Here is a 13,906-nt window from a genome sequence, read left to right as displayed (position 1 = left end):
ACTCTACAGTTAGAAAGTCATTCCATCATGGATCCCCCCCTCACTACCTGTTCAGTGCTGATAAGGAATTAAAAGGAAAAAAGGCAGGGACATGTGCTTCCTCCCAATCGGTTACAAGGACTTGGTTAAGGGATTATTTTGAAAGCATCTGTTTCCTGACTTTTCCTTTGCCTGTCACTTTAATTCATGAGGAAAGCTAAGTTGAGCACCGGATTTTCATCTGCATGAAAGGCTTAGGGCTGCTCGGTTCAGGCACATCTCGTATGGGTTGTGGCACCAAATGGGCCCTCAGAGACCCAACATCTCAGGAAGAATTGTCATACCCTATCGTTTTAGATCATATCTAAGAATTTCCCTGTCACCTCACAAGCAATGTTTTCCAAAGGAGTCTGTTCACATGTTCAGGCACAATTAAAAGTGATGGTGAAAGACTTGTGCGGAGGAACTCGTTATGAGGCAGGCTGAGGACTGGGATGAGGAGTAAATCTAGAGCACAATATGGCCATTAGTGTCTCTCTCCCACCCTCCACTTCTCTTCAGCCATTTTCTTCCTAGCATAACTGCAGTGGACTAAAAAGAACCACTAAATAATGAGAGGAGCAGTTTTGGGGCCGGAAAACAAAGGCATGGGATGTTTTCTTGTTGGATTTTTACCAGCTTTCCCACTCAGTCTTGCCTGACTTCTCTCCACACTGCAGTCCCTGCCCCCCCATGGCTTTTGCCCACATGGGACCTACCATCCCCTGGCATAACAGTGTGGGTCCAACCAGCCCCCAAGGAGTTGAGAGAACCTTCCTCCAACTTAAGAAGCTGTTCCTCCAACAGGAGACCCACTGAAGTTGGATGAAGAGCTTCCTTTGGCTGGAGTCAGGTATCAAACTTTGCTTAGTGGAGTGGTAGGATAGGGGTAGGATCCATCTCAGTGTTTTCAGGGGTCAAAAGTGGCCCATTCTCACTGGTAGGGACCCACCCCTCCATTCCTCCAGCCGACCCACCTATGTTGCAGTTGAAATCTTCCTCCATGTTTACAGAAATATAGCATAACGGGGATAGGAATGGGTCACCATCACACCCAGCCCTCAGTCACTAGGCATCCACTGTACAGCAATAAAGTGCAGAGAAACCATGAAATACATAATATATATGTGAATCGGTCCCAAAAGAATGAAAGGTCTTCCTCAAGATACCCTCATATACTTTCTGCTAATATATCTTGACACGGGAATGGTTAATTTGAGACTTGTCGTTAGCCTGAAGTAAACATTAAATTTTAGAGTTTCTCCTGAGGCAAAACATCTGTGAAGGTCTGAAGGAAGCTCAGGTTTCTTTGGGGTGGGTGGGGGGTAGTCCGTACATCAAAAAAATTGTCCCCAGATTTTGCCTAAAACTACATTCAGACTGAATTTGAAGGTTTCTCCTCAGGCAGAACATCTGAGGACGTTCAAGAGAAGCCGAGCTTTGCTCAGGCTTAACAGCATTCCTCAAACTGAAGGTGGTGACAGTGAATGGCACATATCCATGGTTCATTGTAGCTAGTTACAAGCAATTAAAGATGTACATGACACAACCCCCTAAACCTTGCAGGCCTATCAACATTAATCAGCTCCAGTTTTGGCTGGAGAAAAAAAAAATACATGGTGGATTTCTCTTACCAAGAACCGTGAGGCGAGTTCCCTTTCCAAAATGAAGTTCCGAGTAGCTACACAACAGCAAAATTGCCACCTAAAATGAATGCTCCCTCTCCCAGTCTCTGTCTTCTTCCCCTGAGCTCACATCCTAATCCTGGTGACATCATAGGCGTAATCTTCGTGGGGGCGGCGGGGCTTCAGCCCCCGCCGAAATTTTCAGGAAGGTGCTCAGCCTCCCCCGGGAGCCACCCTTGCTCCTAGCACAGCAATGCCTCTGGCCTAGCCCCAGCCCCCCCCCCCCGGGAAATTGGAAAGTCTACACCCTTGGGTGACATCCACTGTGGGACTATGGGCCAAATAGCTCACCCCCAAGAGTCCCCCAGTAGCCAAAGAAGAAGTGAAAGACGAATGGGAAGGAAGCAATGTTTGCGGGAAAGAAGAATTTGATGGGGAAGCCACTTTGAGGGATAGGGCTTTGTTCCCATTCTCCACTCTTATTACTTGCGGATGTTAACCCTTTAGTGATGAAATAGTAGTCAGTACCCAGAATTCTGAATGTTGTTTCAGCTTGTAAATCAAGATGCCTTCCCACTCCCCCTTATTCCCATTATCAGTATAGTTCCTGACACACCATCACTAGGACCCTGTTTAATGTAGGGTTAGTGTCAGAGAGCATATTTTTCACTTCAAGTGAATTCTTGTAGCCACTGGGGGGGTTCTCTTTGGCAAGGCTCAGTGAAATGAGCTGGACTTGAGTGGGCTCCCATTCATTTCAACAGAGCTCGCACAGGAGATTTTCTCCGTGGACTGTGTTTTTTCCTAATAATAATAAATCAAATGATCAAAGGAAGACTTACCAAGCACTGTCAGTTTGGTCCCCTGGCCAAAGTACAGCGGTGTGTTTGACACAGTGTTAAATAGAGATACAAGAATAATTTCCCCAGAGAAATTATCAGGTTCAGGCAAGGTGATTTAGGAGCCCAGGGGGGTGCAGTTATGTGATTCCGGGTGCACAGCTTGCACAGGAGATTTCTCTCTGTGGATCGTGTCCTTGACTACTAATAAATCGAATGATCAAAGGAAGACTTACCAAGCACTGTCAGTTTGGTTCCCTGGCCAAAGTTCAGCGGTGTTTGACACAGTGTTAAATAGAGATACAAGAATAATTTTCCCAGATAAATTATCAGGTTCAGGCAAGGTGATTTAGGAGCTCAGGGGGTGCAGTTATGTGACTCTGGGTGAGATAAGCACATGTACCTCATCAAAGTTTTCAGAAAACATCAGAATTTCTTATCTGTTGATGGGATAAGGCTATCAAAAGCAGCTCATCACCTCGGGGGATCACCTTCCAAAGAGTCAGCTCCATCCCCACTTCTGCTTTTCACCTCTAGAACCTCATAATTTAAACTTTTGATCGCTTGCTGTCTCTGTTGGATCTCATGCAGTTTTCCCAAGATTACAGCAGTAAAAGTGAGCGAGAGGCCTAGCAAACTGACCTTGAGCAAATTCCAGAGCCACAGTTGTGCAAGTCTGTTGAAGCCCAAACAATCCATGGCATCTTAATGACCAACGAAAGGACTGAGGCACAGATTTTTGAGGCCTGTAACCTATCTCATGAGAGCTTGACGTTCGATCCTCAGATGATAGACATACAGGGGCATCGACATAAAAAACTCTTCCAAATGGTGGGACCAAAAGATCATGCCATGGCGAGGGTAACAGCAAAACAAATTAGTAGACAGCAACAGGGCTACCCTTTAGTCCCACTGTTTAGATAATATTTTTTTCTTTGTTCTAAAGATAGGTGGGTTGATAAGGCTATCAAAAGTGGCAAATCTCTTCAAGAATCACCTTCTCAGGTCTCAGTGGGAAGACCTGCCAAATGAGAATAGCACTTCATGCATCTGACCAACAGCCTCCAGTACACAAAAGTTGGTGGTCTACCAGGACTCGGTTGTTTTAAATATTTTTAATTCATCTTATATGAAATAAAAACATTCAATTGCGCCTATTAAGTGTGCACTTCTTTCCTTATCTATGACCATCATCTGGATTTTGGGGTCATGTTGGGGGAGGACAAGCCTGAAATAATATATATTACTTTGGAGACCTTTACCAGATCCTATGCTGGAAAATCATCTTTATATAGGAACAGGAAGTAAGGATTTTTTTTCAGTTAAGGAACGCCCCCCCCCCCCGGGAAACAATCTTGCCCTCATAATATAAAAATGGAGGATTTGTTCAGATGGAAAGGATGTAATCTATACTACTAATTTATATTGATTTCACACCAGTTTAACTGTCACGGCTCCTCCCACACAATTGTGGTAATTGTATATTAATACAATTGTGGTAATTGTATATTAATACAATTGTGGTAATTGTATATTAATACAATTGTGGTAATTGTATATTAATACAATTGTGGTAATTGTATTTTGGTGAAAGTTCTGGTCCTTCTTCAGTAAACTACAGTTTCTAGGAGAGTCCATTTTAAATCATAACAAGGCATTTTTGAGTTACTTACCTAGGACGGTGAGTCGGGTCCCGTTTCCGAAATATACAACATTGTTAGTACACGTCGTTATCAGGCTTAATAAAATGAACCCCGGCTTTCTCTCTTTTGAGAGCAAGGTTTCCAAAATGCCATTCCCTCAGAGAGTTATTCCTAAAAGGGGAAGCTCTGAGGGGACTTCTAAGAAGCCATTCAAATGACTATCAACCACACAGGAGCCGATTGAAATTTTACCCTGCGATAGCTATAACTGCACTGAGAGATGGTTCCTTGAATCCATTCTAAGTAAGCAACTTTAATGAATGAAGAGGTTGTCTTATTCTCTCCATTCTCCCATAAGCATAATGGAAGCCATCCCACCACAAGAAATTGTATAAATAAAAAAGCCACTGAGTTATGCAGGGAGTGCTGTCTCGGAGCATTCCAAGTGGTGGATCGAGAAATACAGTTCAAGGGCAAACTGACAACCTCAATAGAGTTGTATCAGTAGTTTTCTTTTTATTAAAAGGGGGGGGCTTTTTAATGGAAGGGAAAGAAGCAGGGCTTTTTGGTGAGGGGCAGGGAAGACGTGCCAAAACTCTCAAGAGGGAAGTGAAGTTTTCAATCCGTATACTGAAAACTCATGAACTTTTAAACATTTTAAAAAAGAACGTTGTTTTTTGTTCTGGAACTCCAATCCGGCACATTCCCCCAGAACAGAAGCCCTGAAAAGGAGTATATTGGAGGAAGAGAAAAATGGAAGCAAGCTGGACAAAGAGAAGAGTAAGAAAAATACATCTCCAGTTGCTTCTGGGATATAAATTGTAGAACCAAATATATATATATGAATAATATATATGATGAAGTATTCAAGGTGGCTCTCATGCTGGGAAAGAAAAGTGGGTCTCTGGTCCTAACAAGCTAAAGAGTGACGCGTTACCTCAGGGCTCACATCTACCATAGAATCCTGCTGCCTCCTCTTCACCCAGTGAAGGAGGGTTTTTGTAAAGGCCTCCCAAAGGAATGTATCACCGTGGCCCCCTGTCCCCACAATGATTTAGACTAATACAGAAACAACTCCTCCTCCACAGATATTAACGGCAGAAAGAGAGCCGGGGCTTTCGCGGAGTCAAGGAAGCACGGTGGCAGGAGCGGTGGGAGTGATCAAAGCAACAGAGGCAGATGCAGAGGTGCCGAAGGGGGGCTTCTCCCTTCAAGGAAGCGGTGGTGGTCTGCGCTTCCTCACTGCTGTGCTAAACTGGGTGACTGTATGTTTAGAAAGGCTTTGATGGGTGAGAAGCTGCACAAAGATACCCACCCGCTTTCCTGTTTTGAAAGAAAAAACACCACAGAGCATTTCAATTTCAAAGACATATGTTACAATGACAACTATAGTTTTAAAAGTATACGTAGGGTTGCCGACCTTCAGGTGGGTCTAGTAACAAATAAATATACCCTGCAAAGACCTTTTAGCAAACCAATGTGTTCTATTTACGGTCATCATTTAGTAAAGTACATAGTATGTCATTATTTCATCCAGTCAGGTATAAATATTCATTACATTCAATAAGCAATAACATTCAATACGTACAGATTGTTAACTACCAGACTATTTTGCATCAGTGTTTTAAAAGTCAAGCCCCAACAGGAGTTTCTAGAATTATAAGCCGGCTTCTCCTTGCATGAAGTCTTCACCCTTCAGGTGGGGCCTGGAGATTTGGGATTTTACCTGCTCTCCAGACAACACAGATCAATTCCCCTGGAGGAAATGGCCGCTTTGGAGAGTGGACTGTGTGACATATACTCTGCCGAGGTCCCTCCCCTCCCCAAACCCCACCCTCTGCAGGCTCCACCCTTCAAATCTCTGGAAATTTCTCAACCCGGAGGTGGCAACCCTGTATAGCTAAGAGAGAGAGTATAATGTAGCAGCCAAGAGTACCCAGTTCAGACTTCATGGGAGTCAAGAAATCATTAGGCAAGTTACTGTTCCTTCAGTCACAGCTCTTCTACAATAAGGAGATGGAACTAACCGGACCACCCTGCAAATTTGTCGTAAAGATTATTGAGGTAATGCTCGCCATGCGTTGCACAACTATTTGTTATTATTAAACATTCAAAGCTGCTGGAAGGAAAAAAAAATATTTGTAATTCCATAGATGTCTACTCTTGAATGACTTCTACAAGCTTTTGCAGATGATCGGTTGTCAGCCCTGAGAGACCACTTTGATTTGAGATGACATTGCTTATTCCTAGGACTTGAAGAAACTTGCAACATGGCTCTTCCTAGAGAAGCTGTGTTACCTGGTACATGTCCCCTCCTCATGTGTTGCACTACTCTCATAAGTAGATCAATTGCATGAGCAGTTATTTCCATATATAATAGAGTATAAATTCATTCTAGGCCACACAGATTCATAAGATGGATATTTCCAAGAGGACAAGCACTTCTGCAGTGAATGAGAGTTGTGGGAGACCTCTTTGAGCAAGCCTCAATTACTGAGGGAGTCAGCTTTCTTCATTATTGGACCAGCTGCCAATTTTTTAAGCACGGTGGCCAATTTGGAAGCTCCCTCACCATGTTCTGTGCAAATGTACCTTTTCCTGTCCCAAGCCAGGCTCTGAAAAACCAATTCTACAAGTGTCTAGTGCATTTCCGCTTGAATCAGGGGGAAAGCAGATTGTGTGGTACTGACTGGCTAGCATTTGATTTGCCACCAACTCACCCTTCTGACCCATAGAGAAGTTCTGCAACTGTTTCAGAGATAATTAGAGAGAGAAAAGGTAAAAGCGAGACATAAAAAGATACATGGGCCAACTGGGGGTGGGTGAGACCAGCTTTCCGAAAAAGGAGAAGGGGCAGGAACTAGGGATGCTAGCATCCAGGTGGGACCTGGGGATTCCATGGAATTACACCTCATCTACAGAGATCAATTCCCCTGGATAAAATGGACACTTTGGGGGATGGATTCTATGGCCTCATACCCCACTGAGAAGTTCCTGTCCTCCCCAGGCTCCACCCCCAAATCTTCAGGAGTTTCCCAACCTGCACTTGGCAACCCTACCCCTCCACCCCCTGCTGGTGGCCAGGGGGGACCTGGCAACCCTACAGACTGATGGCTAAAGAGCTCTCCTGGTGAAGAGGCCACCATTGGAGAGACCCATTGGAGAGACCCAATGGAGACTCTTTAATATTATAGCGTTGACACCAATCCTGGTACTTGTGCTGCGGCACCAATGGTCCTGTTCTTGCACAGAGCTCCTGGAAGTTTACAGCACTGTGTTCTGAAAGGCACAGAAATACATAGCTGTGTCGTTGGATGTCATCCGTGTTATTTGCATTGAGAAACGTTTATCGCTGTCACGTTGAATCTTGAATCCTTTGCTTTGGAATGCTGCTTCGAGAGACGGCTCTTGAGACCCTCTAACCAGCATGCCGATGAGTTTCAGCTCGCGATCGGCTGCCCTCTGCTGGTACCAGAGATCTGACTGGTAATTTGAGCTGCTACCCCGGTTACATTCAATTTGGGCCATGGTTCCAAGCTGCCCCGTTACCCACCGGGGTGTTTGGGTGAGAAGCGCAACGTCGTCTTCTTTACAGAGCACTACCACTGATAAAGGAGAGATGGTACAAAGAATTAGGAGAATTAGGAGGCCCAAGAGTTGAACAACTGGGAACAAAAGCTAGCAGCTACTTATAATGCAAGAGAAATAAAATTGTCTTCGGAAATTACTGATTATGAGCTTGGGACATCGGCCAAAGACTGAGCAGACTGTTTATCAGGAATATTTTAATCACACCCTTCTTCCAAGGAGTTTGGGGTTAACACGTATGGTTCTTAATTTCCCATGGAAGGCACTTTGAAAGAGAAGTCATTGTCCATGGTGTATACACTCATCTCACTTCTGCCTCTGGTAAAGAGGTTTTGTAGGCTTTTGTATTCTTTCAAAAACATGCAACACCTTGTTGACCAACAGAGACCAACAGAGACAGCCAGAGAACAGGAATCATGTTCTCATGCTGTTTGAAGGGGCACCTCTCTCAAACAACTTGGCAATTCCCTTCAAAATTATTGTCTGTCTCCAACTTCTTTCTCCCTCCCTCTCTGTGTCTGTCTGTCTCTCTCTCTCACACACACATGCACACTCTCTTACTCAGAGGAAGGAAGCGCCACCATAGAAACAGGTGGTGTCATTCGGTCCGTGCAACGCATCTTGCTTTGTTCAAATCAAAGGATGAGCAGGATGAAGTGCTGGCAAAACCTGTGAAAGCAGTGCGTCAGATGATTTCTACTTCCTGTGCCCTCCCTTCTCAAAGTGGCTGATGGTAGCTCCGGTCTGGTTGACAGTCGATTCAAGGCAGGCAAAAGGAAGGAAGTGCTGTTTCACGCAAGTACTGGACTTGTGGGACTCATTGCTACAAGTTGCAGTGACGGCCACGGGTTGAGGTGGATTTAAAAGGGATCTGAATAAATGACAGGTCTATTGCAGGCTGCTAGCCATGATAGCTGAATGAGTCCTCTGGGCTGAGAGGCAGAATGCTTCTGAGTGTTACATGCAGGGGTGCAGTCAGCTGTTCTACGAGGGCTTCCCTGTGACCTTTGACCAGCCACTATTGGAAAGAGGATCCCTGACTAGATGGACCATAATAGGTTTGATTTGGCAGGGCTCCTCTCATTTATTCCCTTTATATAGCGTTCAGGTATTTATCAGTAATCTCTTTGGATAAACGATATCGTGTGTGTGTGTGTGTGTATGTGTGTGTGTTCAGTGCTGTCAAGTCACTTCTGACTTATGGTGACCCTATGAATGAATGACCTTCAAAACGTCCCATTGTTAACAGCCTTGCTCAGGTCCTGCAAACCGAGGGGCCGGTGGCTTCCTTGATTGAGTCAATGACCATGGCTCTTTTTGTAGCAGGAACTCCTTTGCATATTAGGCCACACACCCCTAATGTAGCCAATCCTCCAAGAGCTTACAGAGCTCTTCTTACAGGGGCTACTGTAAGCTCTTGGAGGATTGGCTACATTAGGGGTGTGTCGCTTAATATGCAAATGAGTACCTGCTACAAAAAGAGCCCTTTTGTCTGCTGCCTTCCACTGTCCCTAGCGTGGTTATTTTCCCCAGTGACTCTTGTCTTCTTATAATATGACCAAAGTATGATAGCCTCAGTTTAATCATTTTAGATTTTTGGCAGAGATCAGGCTTGATCTGGTCTAGAACCCACTTATTTGTCTCTTTGGCAGTCCACCATATCTGTAAAGCTCTTTCCCAACACCACATTTCAAATGCACGCACTTCCTTCCTGTCAGTTTCCTTCATTGTCCAACTTTCACACCCATAGATAGCAATGGGGAACACTATGGTATGAATTCCTTGATCTTGGTCTTTTCCAGCTCCTTCATGGCTGCCCTTCCTAGTCTCAGGCCCCTTTCGGACAACCTTTGCGATCCATTTTAGTAGCAGGTTGCTAATGGATTTTTTTGTTTCAGTTCAGACACAAACGTTTTAGCAACCAGCTGCTAACAGATTTTATTTACTTGTTCATACAAAGCCACATGGACCCCACTGAGAAGTTCCTGTCCTCCCCAGGCTCCACCCCCAAATCTCCAGGCGTTTCCCAACCGGGAGCAGGCAACCCTACCCCTCCATCCCCTGCCGGTGGCCTGGGGGGACCTGGCAACCCTACAGACTGATGGCTAAAGAGCTCTCCTGGTGAAGAGGCCACCATTGGAGAGACCCATTGGAGACTCTTTAATATTATAGCGTTGACACCAATCCTGGTACTTCCGCTGCAGGCACCAACAGTCCTGTTCTTGCACAGAGGTCTTGGAAATTTACAGCACTGTGCTTTGAAAGGCACAGAAATACATAGCTGTGTCGTTGGGTGTCATCTGGGTTATTTGCAGTGAGAAACGTTTATCACTGTCACGTCGAATCTGGAATCCTTTGCCTTGGAATGCTGCTTCGAGAGACGGCTCTTCAGACCCTCTAACCAGCATGCCGATGAGTTTCAGCTCGCGATCGGCTGCCTTCTGCTGGTACCAGAGATCCGAATGTTGATCTGTGTTGACCCGGTTACATTCAATTTGGGCCATGGTTCCAAGCTGCCCCGTTACCCACCGGGGTGTTTGGGTGAGCAGCGCAACATCTTCTTCTTTACAGAGCACTACCACTGATAAAGGAGAGATGGTACAAAGAATTAGGAGGTTTGTAGGTCATGCCCAGCAGCTACTTATAACACAAGAAGAATACAATTGTCTTTGGAAATTACTGATTATAAGTTTGGGACATAGGCCAAAGACTGAGCGATTGTTTATCAGGTACATTTTAATCACACCCTTCTTCCAAGGAGTTTGGGGTTAACACGTATGGTTCTTCATTTCCCATGAAAGGCACTTTGAAAGAGAAGTTATTGCCCAATAGGATATACAGTCATCTCACTTCTGTCTCTGGTAAATAGGTGTTTTAGGCTTTTGTGTTCTTTCAAAAGCATGCAACACCATGTTGACTAGCAGAGACAGCCAGAGAACAAGAATCATATTTGCATGCTGCTTGAAGCGGTACCTCTCTCAAACAACTTGCAATTCCCTTCAAAATTATTATCTTTCTACAACTTCTTTATCCCCCGCAACACCATGTTGACTAGCAGAGACAGCCAGAGAACAAGAATCATATTTGCATGCTGCTTGAAGCGGTACCTCTCTCAAACAACTTGCAATTCCCTTCAAAATTATTATCTTTCTACAACTCCTTTCCCCCCCCCCCCCTTTTCTCTTACTCAGAGGAAGGAAGAGCCACCACAGAAACAGACACAGCCGAGGTGTCATTCGGTCCGTGCAACGCATCTTGCTTTGTTCAAATCAAAGGATGAGCAGGATGAAGTGCTGGCAAAACCTGTGAAAGCAGTGCGTCAGATGATTTCTACTTCCTGTGCCCTCCCTTCTCAAAGTGGCTGATGGTAGCTCCGGTCTGGTTGACAGTCGATTCAAGGCAGGCAAAAGGAAGGAAGTGCTGTTTCACGCAAGTACTAGACTTGTGGAACTCATTGCTACAAGATGCAGTGACGGCCACGGGTTGAGATGGATTTAAAAGGGATCTGAGTAAATGACAGGTCTATTGCAGGCTGCTAGCCATGATAGCTGAATGAGTCCTCTGGGCTGAGAGGCAGAATGCTTCTGAGTGTTACATGCAGGGGTGCAGTCAGCTGTTCTACGAGGGCTTCCCTGTGACCTTTGACCAGCCACTATTGGAAAGAGGATCCCTGACTAGATGGATTGTAATAGGTTTGATTTACATCTGTAGGTTTGATTTGGCAAGGCTCCTCTCATTTCTTCTCTTTCAGATGTTTATCAGTAATATCTTTGGATAAATTATATTGTGTGTGTTCAGCACTGTCAAGTCACTTCTGACTTATGGGAACCCTACACATTAATGACCTCCAAAACATCCCATCATTACCAGCCTTGCTCAGGTCTTGCAAACCAAAGGTCGGGGCTTCCTTGATTGACTCAATCCATATCACGTTGGATCTTCCTCTGTTCCTGCTGTACTCCACTTGTCCCAGCATTATCATCTTTCCCAGTGTCTCTTGTCTTCTCATAGTGTGATCAAAGTACACAGTCGAGAGCTTTGCTCTAATCTATGAAACACAAGCTGATTTTCTTCTGAAGTTCTCTAGAATGCTCCAGTAATTAACATAAATTTGCAAAATGGTCTGCAGTGCCTCTTCCTTTTCTGAATCCAGCTTGAACTTTTGACACATCTCGTTCCATGTACGATAACAGTCTTTATTGTAAGATTTTGGCGCATCACTTTACTTGCATGAGAAATTAATGCAATGGTCCAATAGTTGCTGCAGTCTTTGATGTCTCCTTTTTCAGAAATCGGACTGTAGGTTGAGCATTTCCAGTCTGTGGGCCATTGTTTTGTCTTCCATATTTGTTGGCATATTCTTGTTAAGATTTCGATGTACTCTGTTTCTGCGTTTCTCTTTTGCTCTTCTTTTTTTGTTGTTCTCTTCTATTTCTGTATGCTGGTTATTGTAGTAGTTCCCATTGTCTCTATGTGCCAGTTGCCAGAAAGCTGCATTTAGAATTCTGATTCTATTTCTATTAGCTTTTACTTTTGCCTCTTGTCTATCTTTAGCAGTCTTAAGAGTTTCATCCATCATCCATTGAGGCTTTAGATTAGTCTCCTAATAAATAAAGCTTCATTTTGCAAGAACCAGCATTGTGAATTGTGCCTGGAAATAAGTAGGCACCATAGATCTTTAAGCATAGGAAGGATCCATTGGTTTCTGTGCACAAAATCCTGTAATAGGAATTACTTATCCATTTCTGTTGTGGGATTCTGTGTGTAATACCCAATGGCTTGTAATATCCTATCTCTTTGCTCAGCTGAGTTTAAAGTGTTCCTCTAACAGATGAGACTCAAAGATTCCCAGAGCCTCTTCTTTGGCAGGAAGGATTGTTAGTCCAGAGAAAGGCTTCTAACTTGGCTGAGTAGAGTTGCCAACAGGTTGGGAAATCCGTGGAGATTTGGGGGTAGAGCTTTGTCATGAAAGTGGGTCCTCAGAATCTAAATATTTGCATTTTCTGTAGAATTGTTAATCCCTAAGTTTTGTCTGGATTGTTTCCAAGCTACAATGTACAATGTACAGACCCAATGTACTCCTGCCAACCTAGCAGTTTGAAAGCAAGAAATTGCAAGTAGATAAATAGGTACCACTTCAGTGGGAAGGTAACAGCATTCCGTGTGCCTTGGTGTTTAGTCATGCCGGCCACATGACCACGGAAACGTCTTCGGACAGCGCTGGCTCTTCGGCTTTGAAACGGAGATGAGCACTGCAAACCTAGAGTTGGACTCGACTGGCTTTCGAGCAAGGGAACCTTTACCTTTAATGAGCACCTGCAGTTAGTTACCATTAGCTTGATAGCAGCCAGCTGTGAGCTGTCAAAGTAACTGCTTGACAGCAGACATCTTGACAGTTCATGATCTAGATCAATTGGCTAATCCCTGTGATTGGTCAGTCAATCAAGAACTGACAGCTGAGCTAGGATAAAGTCAGGAGTCAAAAGCCACCAAGGAATGCATGCAAGGCAATGCAAAAATATTCACACAGAAGATATCAGGGTACAACAGGGAAGAGCCTTTTGTATGAAGAGCTTGTGAACCTGGAGGAAGAGGTTGCTCTTTTCGGTACTTCTGTTTCTGCGTCAGCACTGCTGAGAAGACTGCTGCACAGGGTCAGTGTTAGTGGCTAGCGAGTCAGGTTTTTTATGTTTATCTTTGTTTCAGTGTGCACACCCTTTCCCTTATATGTATGCTTTTATAGTTATTCTTTTGTAGATAAATTTCTGTTTCTTAGTAGCTGGAGTGAGTTACTGGCCCAGAACCCAGGTCTATTATTGAAGCCAGTGCTTAGAATTACACTACCAAAAGGGATTTATTTTTAAAATTGGAACACTACCCAATTTCCCTTATATCCCAAGCCAGTCTGACCAAATTAAGCATTGGGGATGCCCCCCAGTGTTGTGACAAGCCCGGGGAGGGACCTCAGCAGGGGTGTTGTGCCATAGAGTCCATCCTCCAAAGCAGCAGCCGTTTTCTTCAGGGGAACTAATCTCTGCAGTCTGGAGATGGGTTATAATTCCAGGAGTTCTCCGGGCCCCACCTGGAGGCTGGCAACCCTAGCAGAGTGGTAGGATACAAGTTGATGGATTAGCCAGGAGGGACACAGGTGTTCCCAAGCAGGAAGGAACAGAAGTGATTTCTGTCTGCATAC

The sequence above is a fragment of the Gekko japonicus genome, unplaced genomic scaffold (assembly GCF_001447785.1).
Source record: "Gekko japonicus isolate JY-2015 unplaced genomic scaffold, Gekko_japonicus_V1.1 scaffold2390, whole genome shotgun sequence".
Taxonomy (NCBI): domain Eukaryota; kingdom Metazoa; phylum Chordata; class Lepidosauria; order Squamata; family Gekkonidae; genus Gekko; species Gekko japonicus.
The sequence above is the reverse complement of the archived record's forward strand: the minus strand, read 5'-3'. Positions refer to the sequence as shown.